At 51.8% G+C, this 24,448-nt stretch overlaps 1 protein-coding gene across 3 annotated transcripts in view; it reads left to right on the top strand.

Moving 5' to 3' along the window:
* The window catches only part of GSE1 (Gse1 coiled-coil protein), a 110,251-nt gene that overhangs the window by 27,377 nt on the left and 58,426 nt on the right, over positions 1-24,448 (top strand). The gene's annotated exons all lie outside the window — the stretch shown is intronic.

Raw genomic sequence — 24,448 nt, 5'->3', positions numbered from 1 at the left:
CTGTGCAGTGTATATATACAGAATAAGAGCAGATACTGAGGATTACACCCGGTATACAGGACAGGAGAAGTGGTACTGTGCAGTGTATATATATACAGAATAAGAGCAGATACTGAGGATTACACCCAGTATACAGGACAGGAGAAGTGGTACTGTGCAGTGTATATATACAGAATAAGAGCAGATACTGAGGATTACACCCAGTATACAGGACAGGAGAAGTGGTACTGTGCAGTGTGTATATATATATACAGAATAAGAGCAGATACTGAGGATTACACCCAGTATACAGGACAGGAGAAGTGGTACTGTGCAGTGTATATATATACAGAATAAGAGCAGATACTGAGGAACTCTTTTTAATTTTATACAAAAATACAAAAAATTTGCCATAAAATTTCCAAACAATATATAAAACAATATATAAAACAAGTATATACACTTACCCTACTGGCCCAGCTCCATGCAGACTATCTCATTCATACCTACTAAAAAGAGAAAATGAAACCTAGCCTAACGTAAACATCCGATCCGGCTGAACCCCGACTATATACAAATTGTTTCTAACAGAAAATAACAACTTGTCACAATAAATAATATACCATATATACATATATATATATATACATACACATACATATACACACACACATACATACACACATAATTTTTTTTTTTTTTTTTTTTTTTTTTTATATATTTTTTTTTTTTTTTTTTGTATTTTTTATATATTTTTATATTTTTTTTTTTTTTTTTTTTATATATTTTTTTTTTTTTTTGTAATTTTTTTTTTTTTTTGTTATACACACACATATACGAGAAAAAACAAACCTATACTAACCCTACTAATCTATCTATCCCATCACCTTCACCCAGGGCCAACCCCCGCCTCTTGTCCCTCCATGAGGCCAGCCCTTCCTCCACCACCCACACCCAGCCCCTCGCCTCATGTCCTCCTATGTCCGCATAGTCCAGGGCTGGATGCAGGCCTCCCCACACGAAAAAATAAATAAATAAATAAATATGAACCCCCCCCCCACCCCATCCCACCCAACCTAACTACACCCCACTTACCCTATCATACAATATATACATCTTATAACAACCATATCTATCTATACAAACCAATATTAAAATCCACCCGAAGGCCCAAGTTCAGTCATTTGCAAACCTTTCTTCAAAAACTCATCTTAAATACAAAACAAAAACCTAATGTGAAAGCCTCAGCCCAACACCAGGAAAAGTGCTACTGAGGCTAAGGTACATCAAAGGTGAAGCCTCTCCAGAGGTAAGAGACCCCATCCGTACCCACCTTCTCGCACTCAAGAGAGCGAACCTTCGCCAGGTCACCTAGAATGTTCCTACACACTTCTTCCACAGGGAGGACTTTCTGCTGGGTTGAAACTAAACACCGTGCGTTCCATGTGAAGTACCTGACCACTATGCTAACTACAAAAGCTGTGCATGGGTCCCTTCTTCCCAAACCTTTGAATGCTCCATAAGCCCATTCCGCATAGGAGAGGTTGGCTAGCCTAGGCCAGCCAATGGATGCGCCCACCCGTTTGTATACCTCTGTATTAAAGGGACACTGAAGCAGGAAGTGCTCCATACTTTCCAGTATGTCGCCACACTCCTCCCGGGGACAACCCCTTTCATCAGAGTTCCTATACCTCAAGTTGCCCCTTACATACAGCTTCCCGTGAAAGCAGCGCCAAGCCAAGTCCCAAAACTTCAAGGGGATCCTTGCCGAATTTAACAACTGTAAACCCCTGTCTAGATCCCGGCTTGGGCAATCCTTAAGGGCCAGGGGCTTTCGGAAGTGGGTCAACAAGACCCTCTCATCAAGGGATCTCCTTGACTGGGTCTTGATTTCCCTCACTCCCAAACCCCACCGGCGGATCACCTTCAGAATCGGGGTGACATAAGCCGGAAGATATCCGTGAGGTGTACGCAAATCCTTCACTTGCCCTCCTGTCTCCCACTCCTGGAAGAAAGGCCGAAACCAACCCCTGCAAGAGACTACCCACGGAGGAGCCCTCTCTTTCCAGAGGTTTGCCAGGTTGATCTTAACAAAGGTGTTCACGAGGAACACCACTGGGTTGACCATACCCAACCCCCCTAATCTCCTCGTACGGTATGTCACCTCTCTCTTGACTAGGTTCAGCCTATTCCCCCATAACAGTTGAAAGAACAGACTGTAAACCCGAGTCCAGAGAGGTTCTGGCAAGACACATACACTGGCCAAATAGATAAGCAAAGGGAGAAGGTAAGTCTTGATCAGGTTCACCCTTTCCCTGAGGGTCAAAGACCAACCCTTCCACTGGTCAACCTTCTGAGCGGCGATCGTGAGCCTGCTGTCCCAATTTTGGGTGGGATAATCCCCATGGCCGAATTGAACGCCTAGGACTTTGGCTGACGACTGGGGCTCTGGGAGGGTGTCCGGGAGACCGAAAGATGGATCACCCCCTCCCAGCCAGAGACTCTCACACTTATCCCGGTTAATCACGGACCCGGAAACTTCCGAGTAGCGTTCTACCTCCGACATCACGTATTCCGCCTCCCCTCCCGAGGACACGAAAACAGTGACGTCATCGGCATACGCCACCACCCTCAGAGTGGCTTCTGGCTCCTCCAGACTCATCCTGACTCCCGCCAACGGTCCTCGATCAATCCTCCTAATAAAAGGATCAATCGCAAACACGTATAAGAGCGGGCTCAATGGACAACCCTGGCGGACTCCAGACCCGACCTCAAAAGGGCTGCCAGACCAACCGTTCACCAGAGGGAAACTCTCTGCCCCTGCATACAAGATCTTTAACCAATCGACAAACCCCCCCGGCAGGCCATATTTCAGAAGGACTGCCCAGAGGTACTCGTGGTCAACCCGATCAAAAGCCTTTGCCTGATCTAAAGCCAGCATGTACCCCTTCCAGTTACCCGCCCTACTCTGCTCCACTGCCTCTCGGACACCGAGCACAGCACTAAACGTGCTTCGGCCTGGAACCGAGCAATGTTGGGTCTCTGAAAGGAGCCGGGGCGCAAACTGCACCAACCGTTTAAACAGTATCTTGGCCAGGATCTTTCTGTCCGTATTGAGAAGCGCTATGGGACGCCAATTCTCAATACGGCTCGGATCTTTACCCTTTGATATAAGGATCAGAGCTGACCTCCTCATTGACTTCGGCAGAGCACCCGAGGAAAGGCACTCATTGAATACCTTAGTCAAGAGGGGAACCAAGGAGTCCTTAAAGGTCTTATAAAACTCGGATGTTAAGCCATCCGGGCCTGGCGACTTCTTTAGGGCAAGCCCTTCGATCGCCAGGCTGACTTCCTCATCTCTGATTTCTTCTATCAAAACGCCAAGAGAGAGGTCTACTCTTGACTCAGGGATGGTTTCAGCCAGGAAAGCCGAAATCCTGTCCCGATTCAGATCCTTCTTCCTCAAGAGGCACGAGTAGAAGGACTTGACGATTTCCAAGATCCCTGATCTGGACCTATCCAGAGATCCCGTACCATCGACCAGTCCCGTCACCAACTTACTTTTCACTGACATCTTACAGTTTCTGTAAGGGTCGGGCGAGCGGTACTTCCCGAAATCCCTCTCAAAAACCAAAGATGTGTGCCTATCGTACTGGCACCTCTTAAGCAAAGATTTCACCCTGGAGATATCCTCTCGGCTACCTCCAGTCGAGACCAGTTGTTCGAGTTTCCTCCTCAGACCCTGATACAAGCGGTACCTGTCCAGGGACCTGAGGCTCGAGAGCTGGCGGAAGAATTTTGCCACCCGATCTTTGAATATCTCCCACCACTCAGACTTAGTGTCACAAAGATCCAGCAACTCTACCTGACTCTGAAGGAAGTCCTTAAAGGATTGTCTCACCTCTGCTTCCTCCAGGAGGGCCGAATTTAGCTTCCAATAGCCTCTTCCCATTTGGGGGGATTCTGCAACATTCAAAGAGAACATAATCATACAGTGATCAGAGAATTCCACCTCTACCACCTCTAAAGGTGAAAAAGTAGTCTCCTCCTTTAAATAAAACCTGTCTATTCTAGACCTAATCTGACTACCTCTATAATAAGTGAAACCACCGTGGCCTGGGGTGTGCCTAATGTGGACATCCACCAGGCGAGCCTCGCTAGCTATGCTATTCAGGGATACACTATCATAAGCCAGCCGGTTTCTGGCGCCTCCCCGGTCTTGGGACCTAGTGACTGTATTAAAGTCCCCGCCAAAGACCACCTGCCGACTCGTAAAAAGGAAAGGTTTGATCCTCATAAAGAGACGCTTCCGATCCCACCTGGTTTGGGGACCATAGATGTTTATCAGGCGAAGCTCTTGACCCTTCATGAGGACATCTAAAATCAAACACCTCCCCATTTCTAACTCAATCACTCGTCGGCTTTCTACTGGTGCGGTAAAAAGAACCGCCACTCCGCTATACAGCTCAGCCGCAAGAGACCAATATGATGGACCACGCCTCCACTCCTTTTTTGCTTTATACACAGCCGCCAAATCTGGCAGCCTGGTCTCTTGCAAAAATAAAATGTCAGCTTCAACCCGGCTGAGAAAATCAAAGGCTGCAAACCTAGCCGCATCCGATTTAATACTGGCGACATTAATGGTCGCCAGCGTCAACGGAGTGAGTGCCGCCATACAGAGTGATTAAGTTAGACGGCCTTCTTCCTTCCCTTCCCCTTCTTGTTCTTTTTCTTACCCCTCTTGGGGCTACCCCCTAAGGTGGCACGATCTCTTTTGAGAGAGACAGTGGTGTCCATCTCATTAGTCACCACCGCCTCCCCCTTCGCACCACCCTTGTCATTCCCATTACCAGCGTCTGGACCCGCCCCACCTCCCGAGGACCTTGCATCCTCACCGGAGGGAGGCGCGGGCCCTTCCAGAGGCTCCTTCTCTTGCCCCTCCGGCTCCCCACCTTCAACCTCCTCCCCGGAAGAAGAGATCTCATCCAAGGTGAGGTACCGGTTGGAAAGATCCAGGGGAAGAGAGTCAGGATTAGAGAGGTCCAGGGGGGAGCTGGCTTTGCCTTCCACAGGCACTCTAGCCGGGCTAGATCTTTTTTTGGTCAGACGTTTCCTTCTTGTTCTTTTAGACTCTGTCTCACTCTCCTCTGTTGCACTCTCGTAGCAAGAGGACAGAGTCACCTCGGAACGGTCTAGTCTCGTGAGTTCCTCATTCACCTCGATATCCCCCAGGGTCTCAGCTCTAGGAGAGGCATTCTCTTGGGAGGGCACAGGCATCACCCCAGGAGGGGGTTCCACCTGCCCCCTCTCCATTTGACGCCTCTCCCTCCGTCTCTGCTGGGACGGGCTTTCTTTTCTCTTCATCGACCCCACTGCCCTGTCGCCTTCGCCAGCACTCGCCTCGGCAGTGGGGGCCTCCCGGCTCGCCTCTGCGCGTGCACGAGCCACGTTGGCGACAGAGCGAGGGCAACGACTGAACGGGTGCCCTAGCTCACCACACAGGTTGCATCTAATCTGCCCACAAGATGCAGCTAGATGGCCTTCACCCCCGCACAACGCGCACCTCTGCACTCGGCAGCTGGCGCTGAAGTGCGAAGGGCTGCCGCACTTGTAACACAGCTTAGGCTGCCCCCTGTAGAACACCATGATCCTATCCCGACCAAGGAAAGCAGATGACGGTATGTGGGAAACCGACCCCCCTGAATGCTTCAACTTAATCTGAAACGTCCAGGCACCCGACCAGATGCCAAACTCATCCAGGTTCTTGCTAGGAAGACCCTGGACGTCCCCGTACCTGCTCAACCAGGTCAAGATGTCAACACAAGAAAGTGACTCATTACGGGTCAGAACGGTCACTTTCTTGACCTCATTCTGGCGGGTTATCGCTTGCACAAAAAACCCCTGCCAGTCCGGCTGGTCTTTTGCCAGCTCATACCCAGACCAGAAAAGTTCAAGACCCTCTGGCCGGGCAAAACTGACATCAAACTCCCGGGTGCCATACGGATGTATCAGGGCAAAGATGTCACATGCCCTGATGCCCATCTGAAAGAGAAGCTCTGCCACCCTCTTCCTGGTAGGGCACGCTTCATTGCCTCTCCATTTCAGACAGACAACATTCCGTCTGGCTGACCCAGGGCCGGTTGTGGGTGAGGACCAGGTGGTCTCGCCCCCGCCTTGCTCTCGGAAGGCACGCAGGCCATGCCTGTCTATCCAGAAGGATAGATCCACCTGCTGCCCCCCTACTGTAATGGAATTCTCCCCTTTCCTAAGAGCCTCTAGAAGTTGCCGCTGCAAGTTACCGTCACCAGACATTGGTAATGGGGAGGACAATGGGGACCGCCCCTCCCCCCCTGCGCCGGCGACCACACCAGCATAACTTCTGCCAGGCGTAACCGACGCAGGAGGGGCAGCCGGACCGGGCCCACCCCCACCCCCCCCCGACCTATCTACAGCAGGTGCCACTCCAGACCCCTCTGAAGGGGCTACATGAGGCGCACCGGCCACTTGTACAGTGGCCGGCCGACCTCCAACATTCACCCCTCCATCAGGGCCCGGGGCAACACCACTAACAAAAACCGTAGTCACACAAGTGACCACTTCTTCAGTGGCCACTACCGCACTCTCCCCTCCACCCACACACACTGCTGGGCCAGAGGGGACAGAGGTCAGTTTATTCGTTTTGTCCAGCAATTCTTTGCTGGACACATTTTTAAAAGTCTTTCCTGATTTTTCGGGCCGGCGGGCTGTAGAACCACTGGTCCCAGCCACGCCGGCCTTATCCACTTGACGGACAGTGCAGGAGGGAGGGGCGGTGCGCACCACACTCTCATCAGGACCGCCCCCTCCCTCTCTGCCTACAGACACACTGCTTTGAGTTCCTTTGCGGATTTCCGAAGCCCCACCCCCTCCACCCTTGACCACTCCCACTGCGCCTCCACTCCGCGCCGCCACGACAATACTAGCGGAAGGGACTGAAGCGGAGCAGACCGGGGCAGAGGAGACCGGAACCACGGCAAGGACTTGGGCACACAATTTGGCAGGGGCGGAGGCAGCCACCTCGCACCCTCCCCCTGCAACTCCGGATCGGGACACCGCTGTACCCGCGGCCGCACCCCCTCCACCCACAGCCACCCCCACCACCCCCGCACCCCCGTCGCCATGCCAAAACTGGCAGGGGGGACTGCAGGGCGCACGGGAGCGGCGAAGCAGACCGGGGCAGAGGACGCAGACCCCAGGACAGGGATCCCGGCAACGACCTCTGCAAGGGGGGCAGTGGCAGCCACATCGCCCCGCCGCTCCTCCACCCGGCACCTGTCCAGTGCCCCAGCAGAGGCGGGCGGAGCCACCCGACCACCAACCATGCCCCCCTCGCCACTCGCCCCGGGAGCCTTCCTGTCTGGCCCCTCCTGCTTTTCCTCACCGCCCCTGTTACCGCAAACAGGGACGGCGTCCTGCGCCATCTTTACCACATCTGTCTCCCCACTCCTACGCACCGGTCCCACAGCAGAGACCGGGCCAGGGAGGATGGTGGGGTTCGTGCCCTGAGCTGGCTTTTCAGCTGGCCCAGGGCACGCAGGGTGGGTCACATAGACATACCTCACCTCTGGCTTTACTGTCTTTGTTTTTCTTTTCTTTCCCATCGGCTCATCGTCAGGTAGTTCGTCACCAAAGCAAATGTCCTCACGAATTTTGGGGGACTCCAGGTGGCGTATCTCGGCCATAAGCTGACCCCCAACTCCGCTGTTCTCACTGTACCCGCCTTCTTCATCAGAACTAGTGGGGGGCAGGCACACCTGCTCTGCGGTGATGCCAGTTTCCGCAGGTTGCCCCCCCATGTCCGACTCTTCCTCCTCACCAGAGGAGTCATCTTCTTGCTGTTTCTGGTTTCCAGCCATTTCATTGAACCTTTGATCGTTCATGAGCTTCTCCTTAAAGGGGCCACTGTTCTCCAGAATGGCCCCCATTCTTTCCTGCAGCTCTTTTATAACTTCTTTCAAGCCTTTTATTTTCCTTGTTATTTCCGGCTTGTTTTTCCTGGCCGCTTTGTCCACCTTCCCCCTCTCAAGCCTTAGTTGCTCCCTCACCTTCTTGAGGGTCCTATTCGCCTCCTCGAACTCCCGGAGGTAGGCCGCGATCCGAGAGCTGTAAACGGCGATTAGTTCCCGGGGCTTCATGTCGCCCCAGTCAGCCTCAACCGGAACCAGCCCATCCCCAGGAGCACTCCGCGTACCTCTTGGAGGGCTACTGTCCGCCCTCCTGGAACCGCCGGCGATGGACACGGCTTCACCTCCGGGGGCTGCAGGGGCCGCTGCACCACGACTCCTGCTGGATCTTCTGACCCCCGGGGCGGAAGATGGAACTGAGGCCGGTAGCTCACCTCCCCTACCTCCCGCCGGCCTACCCCGGGAAGCAGGATCCTGGGTCTTGAGTCGCTTCATAGCCCAGAACCCTACCAGCTCCCTGGGGAGAGAGAGGCAGGGCCTGGGCTGGGATAGCTGGAAAAATCCCTGGAAGTCTCGTTAGCAATCAGCAGGAGCTCCTCCACACACAACCACACCCGACCAGTGGCTCCTGCACACTGAGGATTACACCCGGTATACAGGACAGGAGAAGTGGTACTGTGCAGTGTATATATATATATACAGAATAAGAGCAGATACTGAGGATTACACCCAGTATACAGGACAGGAGGAGTGGTACTGTGCAGTGTATATATATACAGAATAAGAGCAGATACTGAGGATTACACCCGGTATACAGGACAGGAGAAGTGGTACTGTGCAGTGTATATATATATATATACAGAATAAGAGCAGATACTGAGGATTACACCCAGTATACAGGACAGGAGGAGTGGTACTGTGCAGTGTATATATATACAGAATAAGAGCAGATACTGAGGATTACACCCGGTATACAGGACAGGAGAAGTGGTACTGTGCCGTGTATATATATACAGGACAGGAGAAGTGGTACTGTGCAGTGTATATATATACAGAATAAGAGCAGATACTGAGGATTACACCCAGTATACAGGACAGGAGAAGTGGTACTGTGCAGAGTATATATATATATACAGGACAGGAGAAGTGGTACTGTGCAGTGTATATATATACAGAATAAGAGCAGATACTGAGGATTACACCAGGTATACAGGACAGGAGAAGTGGTACTGTGCAGTGTATATATATATACAGAATAAGAGCAGGTACTGAGGATTACACCCAGTATACAGGACAGGAGAAGTGGTACTGTGCAGTGTATATATATATATATATATACAGAATAAGAGCAGATACTGAGGATTACACCCAGTATACAGGACAGGAGAAGTGGTACTGTGCAGTGTATATATACAGAATAAGAGCAGATACTGAGGATTACACCCGGTATACAGGACAGGAGAAGTGGTACTGTGCAGTGTATATATACAGAATAAGAGCAGATACTGAGGATTACACCCGGTATACAGGACAGGGGAAGTGGTACTGTGCAGTGTATATATATATACAGAATAAGAGCAGATACTGAGGATTACACCCATTATACAGGACAGGGGAAGTGGTACTGTGCAGTGTATATATATATACAGAATAAGAGCAGATACTGAGGATTACACCCAGTATACAGGACAGGGGAAGTGGTACTGTGCAGTGTATATATATATATATACAGAATAAGAGCAGATACTGAGGATTACACCCATTATACAGGACAGGAGAAGTGGTACTGTGCAGTGTATATATATACAGGACAGGAGAAGTGGTACTGTGCAGTGTATATACACAGAATAAGAGCAGATACTGAGGATTACACCCGGTATACAGGACAGGAGAAGTGGTACTGTGCAGTGTGTATATATACAGAATAAGAGCAGATACTGAGGATTACACCCGGTATACAGGACAGGAGAAGTGGTACTGTGCAGTGTATATATACAGGACAGGAGAAGTGGTACTGTGCAGTGTGTATATATATATATATATATATATATATACAGGACAGGAGAAGTGGTACTGTGCCGTGTATATATATACAGGACAGGAGAAGTAGTACTGTGCAGTGTGTATATATATATATATATACAGGACAGGAGAAGTGGTACTGTGCCGTGTATATATATACAGGACAGGAGAAGTGGTACTGTGCAGTGTCCATATATACAGAGTAAGAGCAGATACTGAGGATTACACCCGGTATACAGGACAGGAGAAGTGGTACTGTGCAGTGTATATATATACAGAATAAGAGCAGATACTGAGGATTACACCCAGTATACAGGACAGGAGAAGTGGTACTGTGCAGTGTATATATACAGAATAAGAGCAGATACTGAGGATTACACCCAGTATACAGGACAAGAGAAGTGGTACTGTGCAGTGTGTATATATACAGAATAAGAGCAGATACTGAGGATTACACCCAGTATACAGGACAGGAGAAGTGGTACTGTGCAGTGTATATATACAGAATAAGAGCAGATACTGAGGATTACACCCGGTATACAGGACAGGAGAAGTGGTACTGTGCAGAGTATATATATACAGAATAAGAGCAGATACTGAGGATTACATCCAGTATACAGGACAGGAGAAGTGGTACTGTGCAGTATATATATATACAGAATAAGAGCAGATACTGAGGATTACACCCAGTATACAGGACAGGAGAAGTGGTACTGTGCAGTGTATATATACAGAATAAGAGCAGATACTGAGGATTACACCCAGTATACAGGACAGGAGAAGTGGTACTGTGCAATGTATATATATATACAGAATAAGAGCAGATACTGAGGATTACACCCAGTATACAGGACAGGAGAAGTGGTACTGTGCAGTGTATATATATATACAGAATAAGAGCAGATACTGAGGATTACACCCAGTATACAGGACAGGAGAAGTGGTACTGTGCAGTGTATATATATACAGAATAAGAGCAGATACTGAGGATTACACCCAGTATACAGGACAGGAGAAGTGGTACTGTGCAGTGTCCATATATACAGGACAGGAGAAGTGGTACTGTGCAGTGTATATATATACAGAATAAGAGCAGATACTGAGGATTACACCCGGTATACAGGACAGGAGAAGTGGTACTGTGCAGTGTATATATATACAGAATAAGAGCAGATACTGAGGATTACACCCGGTATACAGGACAGGAGAAGTGGTACTGTGCAGTGTATATATACAGAATAAGAGCAGATACTGAGGATTACACCCGGTATACAGGACAGGAGAAGTGGTACTGTGCAGTGTGTATATATACACCGAATAAGAGCAGGTACTGAGGATTACACCCGGTATACAGGACAGGAGAAGTGGTACTGTGCAGTGTCCATATATACAGGACAGGAGAAGTGGTACTGTGCAGTGTATATATATACAGAATAAGAGCAGATACTGAGGATTACACCCAGTATACAGGACAGGAGAAGTGGTACTGTGCAGTGTATATATATACAGAATGAGGGCAGATACTGAGGATTACACCCAGTATACAGGAGAAGTGGTACTGTGCAGTGTATATATATACAGAATGAGGGCAGATACTGAGGATTACACCCAGTATACAGGAGAAGTGGTACTGTGCAGTGTATATATATACAGAATGAGGGCAGATACTGAGGATTACACCCAGTATACAGGACAGGAGAAGTGGTACTGTGCAGTGTATATATATACAGAATAAGAGCAGATACTGAGGATTACACCCAGTATACAGGACAGGAGAAGTGGTACTGTGCAGTGTGTGTGTATATATATATATATATATATATATATATATATATACAGGACAGGAGAAGTGGTACTGTGCAGTGTATATATACAGGACAGGAGAAGTGGTACTGTGCAGTGTATATATATACAGGAGAAGTGGTACTGTGCAGTGTCCATATATACAGGACAGGAGAAGTGGTACTGTGCAGTGTATATATATACAGGAGAAGTGGTACTGTGCACTTAGCCTGTGTGTGGTGTTCTGCCTGGATTGTGCACAGTGTAGTGAAGGGACAGTCGATGTTGCTCCTGAAAGGGTTACATGTGACCTGTGCCAGTTCGTGCCCCGCGGCGACTCTTGGCTGAGGCTCAGTCATTCTGGAGCAGATAAGCAGTTGCTGAACTATCCAGGCAAATTGACCTTTTCCTGTAGCTGGTTAACCCTTGCAGCCCTGGCTGTGGCCTGAGGAGAGGCTGAGAAGCTGTGGAGCACTTTCTCGTGGCAAACACCTGTCACTGCCCCCAGACACACATCCCCGAGGGCACAGGAGTGGCGCACCTGCCGCATCCTGAACGGTTCATCCCTGGGGGCAGCGCTTTCTGCAGTTGTCCGTTCAGAGCTCATGCAATGTCTGAGTGCTGTAAACGTGGCTGCACTTCCTGCGCCCTGCTCGTCTCTGGAGCTTGCACTTTTTTATCCTCTGCCACTGCCACCCTGCACCCCCTGCCAGGAGCTCCTCCAAACCCTGATATGTTGTCTTGTAGAATGAGGATGATTCCTTGCATTATGTAGCTTGTATATAACCCTCATCATCCTCATACCCCTGTGCAGACCTGCCTCACCCCGATCGTAGCTGCCCATGTGAGGGGTGCAGCCATGAACGTGACGTCGTGAGGACTGTAAACAGATGGCAGGCGTATTAGGAGACTGGAAATACATGCACGAAATTTGCTATTTGCCAATGTTAATTTCTTCTTTGGCAGTGAAGCCGTTTGTGCCAGCCCCGGTGGTGCCATCTGTGCAGGAGCAGTGGAGACGAGTGTGTTCTGTGTGGGGGAGGGCCTGAGCTCTTTATCGGCCAGGGCTTCCTCTTGGCGGTGACATGATCCACCGCTTCCCCATCATCTCTGTGGTCCACTTCTAAGGCTGAAGGCGTTCATCATACAGCAGGGCTTCCTGTGTTGCAGTCACCCCCAGCTGGAGCAGCAGATACGAGTGCGCAGTTCAGCTCTGGTAGGAAGCGCGTCCTGACCAGCTTCCCACAGATCTTGATGATGATCCAGGTTCCTCTTTGATCAGACCCGTCATAAGGAGCGATTCCAATAATGGGAGTATATGGGGCGTGATCTGGGGGTCCGGGCCGCAGGCTGTATCCACAATCCACTTCAGTGCAAATGCCAATCAGCTGCCGAACAATTCATGGCGATTTCATGAATGAGCCTCATACTAGAAGTCCATAAAGGCCGATAATATTCGGTTTAATGTCCGTTTTAGTGTTACTGGCATAAAAATACATTTGCCATAACTTTTTTGCTTCCATGTGTCTCCTTGTGCTGCTGGGAGCAGCTCTCACTAGAATCAGTCTCCTTCCCCTTCTGGCAGCTGATAATATATCTCCACATCTCCTTTACTGGAGGAGTCTTCTCATCTATCCTGCAGAAAGCTACCCCTACTGGCTGCCCTGCAGTACACGGGGGAAGCAGAGACCTGGCTGTGAGAGACCGCGCATGTACGACCGCCAGCACGCCGCTCAGGAGGTGGACAAGCACATTATTATACACTCCGAACGCCAGGTGGAGCTGTACTATGACAGCGGGTGTACACCCAGGGGGCGCCATACTGTAGGGGGGGTTCAATTGTGCACATATCCCTTTAGGGGTATGTTCAGACTATTGTTTTCAAAGGGAGGCCACACCGCTATTCATGCGACCGATGATTTTACAGTGCGGTTTTCAAACTGCGCCAAGAATGTACAGGCCCGGAGCAAAACCTGGAGCGTGTCTTCTTGGAAACCCACGTCCGAAACGGCAGCCCAGCGGACAAAATCCTATGTGTGACCCTCACCCAGGCACCAGAACCCTGCTTTCCATCTGTGACTGTAGAGGTTTGTAGTTGGAGGATCACCTTGCTCAGGTTAATAGATTGAAAAAAACTTCTCACGGCTGAGGATTTGTTACAGTCTCTGGATAAACAAGGTTTCTATTCACTGACTGCAAGGTGAGGAACTGAAACACAAAGGTAATTAGAAAGTTGCAGAAACTTGGTGGCTTTATTTCTAGGAGGTGAAGTGTCCCTTTAAGGCTGTGCGCTGACGCTGGACTTCCACTTGGACTATCTGACAGGAGATAATGAGGAATGTTCTCGGTGCAGCTACATGTCCTATAGGTGTGTTAGGAATGCGGACAGGAAGCATTCTGTCCCGCCCCTGAGCCTGGCGGCTAATGACGGTGATTACCTGATAATTAGGCAGCAGTTGCACAGGTCTGGCGGTGCAGTCACCTCTGATGATGGCGGTTGTACCACTTTCCTCCTCACTATGGCAGTGCATAGGCTTGTCCTGTGGTATATACACATGATGCATGCTGGAAAACCCAACATTTATAATCAAAATACTGATACTATATGTTCTGTCTGGTGCAAGCTCTGAGGGGCGGAGCATGACACGGGCATTCAAAGCACACCAGGGAAACTTCCTGTGTCATGCTCTGCCCCCTCGGGCCCTGCGCTGTCATGCTCTGCCCCCTCGGGCCCTGCGCTGTCGTGCTCTGCCCCTTCGGGCCCTGCGCTGTCGTGCTCTGCCCCCTCGGGCCCTGCGCTGTCGTGCTCTGCCCCTTCGGGCCCTGCGCTGTCGTGCTCTGCCCCCTCGGGCCCTGCGCTGTCGTGCTCGGGCCCTGCGCTGTCGTGCTCTGCCCCCTCGGGCCCTGCGCTGTCGTGCTCGGGCCCTGCGCTGTCGTGCTCTGCCCCCTCGGGCCCTGCGCTGTCGTGCTCGGGCCCTACGCTGTCGTGCTCTGCCCCCTCGGGCCCTGCGCTGTCGTGCTCTGCCCCCTCGGGCCTTGCGCTGTCGTGCTCTGCCCCCTCGGGCCTTGCGCTGTCGTGCTCTGCCCCCTCGGGCCCTGCGCTGTCGTGCTCTGCCCCCTCGGGCCATGCGCTGTCGTGCTCTGCCCCCTCGGGCCTTGCGCTGTCGTGCTCTGCCCCCTCGGGCCTTGCGCTGTCGTGCTCTGCCCCCTCGGGCCCTGCGCTGTCGTGCTCTGCCCCCTCGGGCCCTGCGCTGTCGTGCTCTGCCCCCTCAGGCCCTGCACTGACGCTCCTCGCCACCTCAGGCCCTGCGCTGTCGTGCTCTGCCCCCTCGGGCCCTGCGCTGTCGTGCTCTGCCCCCTCGGGCCCTGCGCTGTCGTGCTCTGCCCCCTCGGGCCTTGCGCTGTCGTGCTCTGCCCCCTCGGGCCCTACGCTGTCGTGCTCTGCCCCCTCGGGCCCTGCGCTGTCGTGCTCTGCCCCCTCGGGCCCTGCGCTGTCGTGCTCTGCCCCCTCGGGCCTTGCGCTGTCGTGCTCTGCCCCCTCGGGCCCTGCGCTGTCGTGCTCTGCCCCCTCGGGCCCTGCGCTGTCGTGCTCTGCCCCCTCGGGCCCTGCGCTGTCGTGCTCTGCCCCCTCGGGCCCTGCGCTGTCGTGCTCTGCCCCCTCGGGCCCTGCGCTGACGCTCCTCGCCACCTCAGGCCCTGCACTGTCATACTGCACCCCTGGAGCAGCTGCTAATCCCCCCTCCCCCCCCCATAAATAAAATTCAGAAAACAACAATTTAGCACTTAGTTGGTGCCCGGCGCCTCTGACATATCCACTGTGCAGTCATATCGTACCAGATATCTCCCATGGGCTCCCATTTAAAATAGTATACCGCCTGGGATACGTTTTTTTGCAGCATACCTGTCTATGGGTATATACCAGCCTGTCGCCCTCTTTGGCCTATTTTGGGGTGTATGGGAGGTGTGATAGAGCTAACGGGCGCGGCTGTGGATGTGAAGGGGTTAAGTGGATAACATGATTGCTGCACATTACAGGCTGCAAGGGAACGGTGCGGCTTCTGCTGGTTTCTCCTTAATCCTGTCTGATTTATGAGCCGGCTGTGAATCGCGACTTCTTCCCTGCGCCGGAGGATGGATGGCGGACATTTATCTTGGTTGTGGAGCCTCCATTATAAGTGCTATTATACTCCTCCGCCATCAGATACACTCCGGCACTGTTAATCAGATGTGCTGCAACTTGTAGTCCCACACAGCTGCAGCGACATTTTATGTGTGAAATAAAGCATTTTTAAGATCTTTGGTTGCTGACAGTGAATGGAAACCCTCATTGTTTACATCCAGAGTCTGGTCATGTGTTGCTGACACAGGTGCAGGGTTCGTCACAGTGTATCATGACGTCACAGTGTCGCCGTCCGCCGGTGTCTTGCACCGTGCATGGCGGCTGCAGCTTATCTCCTGCGTCTGGGTCAGGCAGGTACATGCACCTGATTAATGGTCTTTTCAGAGACCTGCCGGGCACTTCTCCTGCTCCGCAGATTAAAGCCGCCTCTGTTTGTCAGGTTACATTTGCCATGGAAATCTTTTATCCGTGGTTTTTGTGTGCCAGGCAGGAGGGCGGCTGATAAGCAGCTGCTGTTTACCCTGCTGATCCTGGCACCCGGCTCTGCTAACACATGCAGCCCTGCGCTGGAGGGGGTCAGATCTGAGAGCAGTGGCGTACATAAGAAGGGCCCCGTAGCAAGGATCAAACCGGGCCCCAAACAGGACAGAAGGGTTTCAACCTAAACCCTTTTCAGTGACCCGTGGGCCATCTTTCCACTGCCTCATTTGCTAAAAGTTGTTCCTTTAGAGCGGGCATGCTCAACCTGCGGCCCTCCAGATGTTGCAAAACTACATATCCCATCGTGCCCTGCTGTAGGCTGACAGCTGTAAGCTGTCCGGGCATGCTGGGAGTTGTAGTTTTGCAACAGCTGGAGGGCCGCAGGTTGGGCATCCCTGCTTTAGAGGGTAGAGTCCTGACCAAGTGTTCACCTCCAGTAGAATAGAAGACGATCGCAACTAAGAGCGGGCCCCCTCTGGCGCTGGGCCCCATAGCAGTCACATGGTCTGCCGCTATGGTAGTTACGCCCCTGTCTGTGGGTGCACGCAGGCCCAGCCCTTGACTATCTCGACGCTCTTATGTTTAATTAGTATATACTTTGCATTTCTATTCCTGTGCATGTCAGTGAATGGAAGTCTGAAAACTGAACCGTGTCAGCTGTAAGAGCCCTGCTCCAGCCTAGTGATCACCTGCACGGAGTGACCCTTTGTGTCCTGCTGCGGCGCGCGGCGCTCCCCTGACCTCGCCGCGTACAGTTACCGGTTGTTTTGTTCTGTAATCTCTAAATGTCCTTGTATTTTCCTTAGTAGGAGATGAAAACTGCGCCTCGAATGTGAGTGGCGGCCATGCTGCAGCTGTGTTCTGGTGGCCTCGTGGCGCAGTTTTCTTTCCATAGCTTTGCCTTTGGTTTAAAAGTTATATGAAGAAGTCTGATCAGTCTGGAATGTGTGATTTCAGTCTCCGTCACAGGAAGTGGCTGCCTGAGGACTTCCTGTCGGCCATATTTGCTCTCGTGGGACATACTGCCACTAGGGGTGCTCGGCCTCGATCTTCGCCCCCCACGGCTCCATGTGCTGATGCAGACATGATGGACTCAATGCTGGGAGAAGCTGGGACACGACTGAAGGAGGAAGTAGCTAACTTCTCCTCCTCCTGATGGAAATCAATAGAACTGCAGGAACGCAAGACCTGGGATTAGTAACAAATAATGGCCGCTGATTTGTTGTCCTCCCGTAGACTCCGACCCCCGAGCGCTTTGTGCTCAGACCTCCGGAAATAACGCTTTAATGGTGTCTCTGCAGCAGAGTGAATGGCCGCCGGTCACATTAGACCGCCTCATAGCACGTCGGAGGTATTAGAAGATTTCCATTAGAGGGGCCGTGCACTGGAGGTCCATGTGCTGCGATATGACGGCGCGATGTTACCTCCATGCCGGCAGTCGCAGAGTTAACGCAACCTTGCTGGAGACCCCTGCGCAGCCGCCCGGCTCCTCTTCCACATCAGCACATCCTGTTCACGACCTTCCTCTGTCATTATGGAGGCCATTATTGCTGCGTTGCCCTGGAGCAGCTGAACCCCGAGTGACCCCAGAGCCGGTTCAATAAATTGTGGCGCGTGGTGGCGTTCCCTTTGCTCTCAGGTGGCGGGCGCGCTGTGACCTCGCCCTTTAGTTTAATAGTCTGTTTATCCGTCTCCTCTTGGTCCTCTCTGGGCCCAAATCACCGGGGCCCTGCCTTTGTTTTACTAACCTCGCTTGTCCTTTGCTGCCCTCCGCTCGGTGCCAGCCCCCGGCTTGTGCCAATATGTAATCTCCAATTTTCCTCACTTGCATCCAGCTCATTAGCATAATCCACATAATCACCCTGGTTTTAATTGCCCACTACTCTGCGGAAAGATCATGTGGTTAAGTGGTAAATCATAATTAGATAAATAATTGGTTTGGCCACAGCAAGCTGCCGCGCTCCACGTTCCATCTGCTCGCAGGTTTTTTCCCTTTTTTTTCGCGTCCGCCTGGTCTTCGAACCTTTGCCTTTAAGAGATCAAATGGTCAAACCGAGCGAATAGCCGTCCCCGCGCCGAGCAAAGCAATTAAGTCATTCAGACATAAATCCAATTTCCTGGAGCATAAGTAAACAAGGGCGAATGCGGGAATTCGAGGCAATGTCACCGATATAGCAGGCGTTTCATGAGAATGCGGAGATTACACGCTCTGGGTGTCCTGTGTACGTCCTTGGGGTAACAACAGGAGGGGGGGCAATATTCTGCCCCGGGCATGGGCAACGTGCATCTCCTATATTTACCAGACTGCTTGATCCGTCTACATGAGGCCCCATAGGTATCCTGTTCACACTGTGCAGACACTGTAAACTCCGCACCGCGCACCTGTCTGCCCTCCGCACCGCGCACCTGTCTGCCCTCCGCACCGCGCACCTGTCTGCCCTCCGCACCGCGCACCTGTCTGCCCTCCGCACCGCGCACCTGTCTGCCCTCCGCACCGCGCACCTGTCTGCCCTCCGCACCGCGCACCTGTCTGCCCTCCGCACCGCGCACCTGTCTGCCCTCCGCACCGCGCACCTGTCTGCCCTCCCCACCTGTTCAAATAAGGTAAAAAAGAAAAAAAAACAAGCGCCGTACAGAGGGCGATCACACCGGAGCCGCCAGAAGAGGAATTTTTGATTTCTATGAGTGTTTTTTTATTTACAGACTCGCCCGATTTTAAGATTCCTTAGGACCCACTTAGGATCCAGCAGACTCTCGGGCCAGAGCACGTGTTTTGGGGGGTGACAAGGATCTGAAATGAAGGATCATTCCTGCACGGGGTTAAAAAATGGCAGAATGTGGTTCTCTCTCTGAGACCGGCTGCCAGGGAGAACTAAGGGAGGGATGGGGAGGAGCCTCGAGCTGTCATAGGCGCACAGGGCTGTGGTATCGCCCGTCACACATACTGGTCCCTTTTTTGATGCCAGCTCCATTAACCCTCGTGTTCCCAGGGCCGCAGTGGGAGGTGCATTATACTGCCTCTGATAAAGCAATTACGAGCTGCAGGCATGGTGGGTGTTATCCTCCATGGCCGTCGGCAGGTAGCCCAGGTGGTTTCCATGTGACAGAAGGTATTTATAGCTTATGCCACTGACTCAGCTGCTTGTAGCTGAGGGTTTGTTCCTATGCATCAGTCTAGAAGAGGAGAAAGATTTCTGCTGCTCACAGAAGATTCCCTCCGCTCATACATTTCTAATAAACCTTCAGCTTTCGGAGCAGGACCAGGTCAGAATGGGCGTTGCAATCAATGTCAGCAAGCAGAGATCTTGAAAACATTTGGAACATTCTTACTAATCCTATCCAGTTCACACTGGTGCAGGACTCGTTGCAGTGTATCAGAAGTCCTATCAGGATGGCAGCACTATCTTCCCCGCAGCAGCTGGTGCTGACACACCTGGGGTCAGACCGGGCCCCTGACAACCCCGTGACTGCCGCTTCCTTCCTACGCTGGCAGGATTCAAACGAGCTCTTGTAACTTTGCTTGTTGTCATTTCCCAGATCAATGGTGCATGGCCGCTGATCGATGAAAGGGATGATGGGAACTGAATGAGCTAATGGGGTGCCGCCGTCTCCATAATGCTGGTGATGGAGTACAGGGCCCCGCTTGGAGCGGGCGTAGGGACAGGCGGGTGCGGGGCGCTCACCCCATTCTCCTCTGCTCATTGTGTCTGTCCCTTTCAGTTATCGGTGACGCTCCTCTCCTCCCCGAGAGGCGATTATTCATTTCATTTCATTGCAGCAGGGCGGCCGGCTCCACACGCCGAGGTTTATTACTGTGCATGGGGTGAGGCCGGCTCTATGGTACAGGCGGTATGCAGTTCACTACGGTATTATGGGAGGGGAACGCCTGGCGTCTATGTAGTGGGAACTGAACACTTTATGGCAGTATGATATAGGGTGTGGGGATTCGCTTGGTAGTTAGGATTAGCGGGTGCAGCACAGTACAAGCTCTTGGTTCAAAACATCAGGGTTTATTCACACGTAAAAGCAAAACAAAACCGCAAGTTGCTTGGTGATCGTTCACACACATACAAAACGGTCACCTTCTCTCCTGGGCGAGACAGCACTACTTACTGAAGACCTTCTGTATGTCCATTCTATGGCGGTGCCTTCAGTGTTGGGCCTGTTGGACCCCCAAAGAAGCAAACAAGTAGAAAGTACCGCGGCACTTACTTTCACCAGCAAGCAGCAACGTTTGGAAAGCTTGAGAAAGACTCGCAGTCGAAACGTTGCTGCTTGTCTGGTGAAAATAAATATGGAAATCATTTGAAGATTTGGAGTGCCGCGGTACTTTCTACTTATTTGTCAAGTCCACAGGCAGGCGTTAGGCGGCCTTTCGCCCTCACAGGGGTCTGAGCCCTCCAGCCTGGCTCAAGCCGCGGATCCCAACACAGCGCTCAGATCCCAGCACACAGCCCTCCTGAGCTCCACTGTCAGACCCATATTCCAGGCCTGGCAAAACCCTGCCTGGAATATGGGGAGTAGTCACCCACCCAGCACTTTGACTACTCCCAGTAAGAGCCGTCCTGGATCAGCTATTACAGCCATACTAAGTATCAAGGTGTCAAACAGCAACTGCTGCTGACACATAAAAACCGGCTCTTACTCCACCGAGGCCAGGAACCTCAGTGACTCGTACCTATCATCCACGATGATTCCTTGTACCTTCTTACATACCCCCCCCCCCCCTTCTTTGTTCAACCCTGAGGGGGTGAACACATGCCATACAGTATACTCTGGACAGGGAATCCGCATTTCCCTGCAAACGGCCTGCCCTGTGTTCTATGGAGAACTTAAAGTTTTGTAAGGACAGGAACCACCTGGTGACCCGGGCATTTCTGTCCTTGGCCCGGCTCATCCACCTGAGAAGGGAGTGGTCGTGGACATAAAAGGGAGTGACCTTGGACATAAAAGGGATCCCTTGGTCGGTCAGAACCTCTTTAGGTAGCCTTACTGTGGAGAACATCTCCATTAACTGCTTTGCTATGAGTTTGGTGGAGGTATGTCACAGTGGCACCGCCTCCGGGTACCGAGTGGCATAGTCTTGTACTACCAAGATGTGTTGGTGCCCCCTAGCGGACTTCGGTACTGGGCCTACGAGATCCATAACGATTCTTTCAAATGGAGTCTCGATAATCGGGAGAGGTACTAAGGGACTGCGGAACAGGTGCTGGGGGCTGGTTATCTGGCCGGTCGGGCAAGACTTACAAAAGTCATCCACCTCTCTAAACACACTGGGCCAAAAAACCGTTGTAGTATCCGGTCCTGTGTCTTCTGCAGTCCCAGATGACCCCCGAGAACATGTTGGTGGGCTAACTCTAACATGAGTTTTCGATAAGCCCGGGGCACCACCAACTGTTCAATGGGTTCACCCCGCAGCTGGTTTACCCGATATAGCATATTCTGGTTGACCACAAAACGGGGAAACATCGACTCGGCCCCAGGTTTTTGGGGTACCCCATCAGCTTTTACCACATTCTCCCAAGCCTGGGATAGGGTTGGGTCTCCGCTTTGGGCTGTACCGAAATTGTCCCCGGAGACGTTGAGGTCTGTGAACTCGGGGCCCGGTGGCAATTCCCCCACGTCTCCCACCATTACCCTACGCAGGGTTGTCTCCCCTTCTTCCACAGAGGTGGCAGTCACCCCTACTGCAGGCCCTTCGGCCTCAGCTTCCCAGGGTTCTGGCCGTCCTCCTGAACAAGACCAATCTCCTGGGCTCCCCTCTGACTCAGGGGTACCAGTCACTCTCCCTATTACGAGTTCGTAGTGCAAGTTTGCGGCGACTGCCACTTCATGGGTCCACCTGCCGGCTACCGTGGTTAGAGACACCAGCACGGTGGGGTAGTCTTTTAAGTCTCTGTGAATGCACATCACCCCAACTTTCTGGCCAGTATACTCACCGGACCACACTAGGGTAGACCTTACCAGGGTCACCACGCTCCCTGAGTCCAGCATTGCCTCAGCTTGAGTGTCTCCCACTTCCACCTGGCACAAGTGGTCTAGAGCCTCCGGGGTACCTGTGGCACACAGTTTTATAGCATACAGTGACTGATGGAAACCACAATAAGTTTCCATGGGCTCAACCCGATGGGGACACTCAGCCCTTATATGGCCAAGTTTCTGACACCGCCAGCAGATTACCTGTTCTGGGGTTTAACTGCCCCCCTCCCGAAAAAACGCCGCTTAAGATTCTTAGTGGCCTTATAGCATTCCACCCGGACTACCATTTCCAGGAGACACGTGGCCGATCCAGGGCTGGAGAGGGGGTGGCAGAGCCCTACAGAATATGTCAGCCAATACTCTATCCAGCATAGCCGGAAAAAGGTGGAGTAAGTCATAATACTGTGGTCTCGCAGGCTCAGCCGGCTTTAACCCCCACTGATGTACCCGCTGGGCCCGGATCAACACATTTACCCCCAGTCTTGCCAAAAACTCACCCTTTACCTTCGGCTAGTCGGCCGCTTGATCGTCCGGCAAGTCGAAATATACGCGCTGGGACTCTGATGCCAGGAAAGGAGCGATGACCTCAGCCCACTGGTCTCAGGGCAGCTTTTCCCTGGTGGCCTTTTTCTCGTACATCGCCGGGTAGGTTTCAATGTTGTCTGTGGGGGTCATCTTAGGGATCGCGGCACGAACTGCTTTCCAGGCATCGTGGACGCTTGGGGTTGCTCCTGCTGTCTGCAAAGCCATCACGTGTTGTAGCAGCAACTGGTTAGTCTCCTGCTGCTGATTATTAGCCTCGCGTTGGTGCAGGTTGGTCTCTCGCTGCTGTAGATTGGCCTCCATGAGGGGCTTCACAACAGCCTCCGTTTTGTCATGGGGTACGGGTTGTAATACCGCTGGTTTGATGTCCTGTTATGATAAAGGACCGCTATGCAGAGGTCCAAAACGCGTAGACTGTATTGTGTTTGAGGTCTGGATTTTATCGCAAGTGAATAAAGATCATCTTTTTTATGGGAAGCTGGATTTTACAACCTTTCTGTGATCTACCGCTGTATGACATACAACCGTGCCCAAAAATGCCAACCAAAATATATCGGCGTTCACGCCAGCCTCACTGCGCTTGCCGGCATCCTCTACCCAATGTGGGGATTCGCTCTGGTAGTTAGGATTAGCGGGTGCAGCAAAGTGCAAGCTCTTGGTTCAAAACATCAGGGTTTATTCACACGTGAAGGCAAAACAAAACCGCAAGTTGCTTGGTGATCGTTCACACACATGAAAAGTTCACATACAAAACAGTCACCCTTTCTCCTGGGTGTTACCTCACACCCTGTTGGAAGTTCTGCCTGGTCAGGTCCATAGGCATTAGCGGACTGTTCGCCCTCCCGGGGGTCTGAGCCCTCCAGCCCGGCTCAAGCCGCGGATCCCAACACAGCGCTCAGATCCCAGCACACAGACTCCTGAGCTCCACTGTCAGACGGAGGTAATCCTCTCCACCTGGCGGTGCTGGCTGGTTTTATGTCTGGCAAAACCTGGCCTGGAACATGGGGAGTAGTCACCCACCCAGCACTTTGACTACTCCCAGTAAGAGCCGTCCCGGGTCAGCTATCAAGGTGTCAAACAGCAACTACTGCTGACACATAAAAACCGGCTCTTACTCCACCGAGGCCAGGAACCTCGGTGACTCGTACCTATCAGCCACCATGATTCCTTGTACCTTCTTACAGGGGGCTACACAGTCATATTTGGGCAGTCTGGCAATATTGTTTGGGGAGTATGTAGTGGTCTTTGGGCACTCTATGGCAGTATTATGTGAGAGCTATATAGTGGAATTTAGGCACATGGGTGGTATTATTTAGGCACCATATTGTGGTATTTGGGCACTCTATGGCAGTATTATTTGGAGACTTTATAAAGGTAGTTGGCCACACTATGGTAGTATTATTTGGTGGCTGTATAGTGGTATCTGGGCATCCTATGACAGAAATATTTGGGGACTGCACAGTGATATTTTTGCACAGTGTGGCAGTATTTGGAGACTACATGGAGGTTTTTGGATACTATATGTCAGTATTATTTAGAATCTGTATAGGTACTCCGCTCTGTATTGCAGACTGTGTAAGGGCTATGTTGTCAGTGCTTG

The sequence above is a fragment of the Bufo gargarizans genome, chromosome 10 (assembly GCF_014858855.1).
Source record: "Bufo gargarizans isolate SCDJY-AF-19 chromosome 10, ASM1485885v1, whole genome shotgun sequence".
NCBI lineage: Eukaryota > Metazoa > Chordata > Amphibia > Anura > Bufonidae > Bufo > Bufo gargarizans.
Note: the sequence above shows the minus strand (reverse complement) of the source record. Positions and strands in the feature narration are given on the sequence as shown.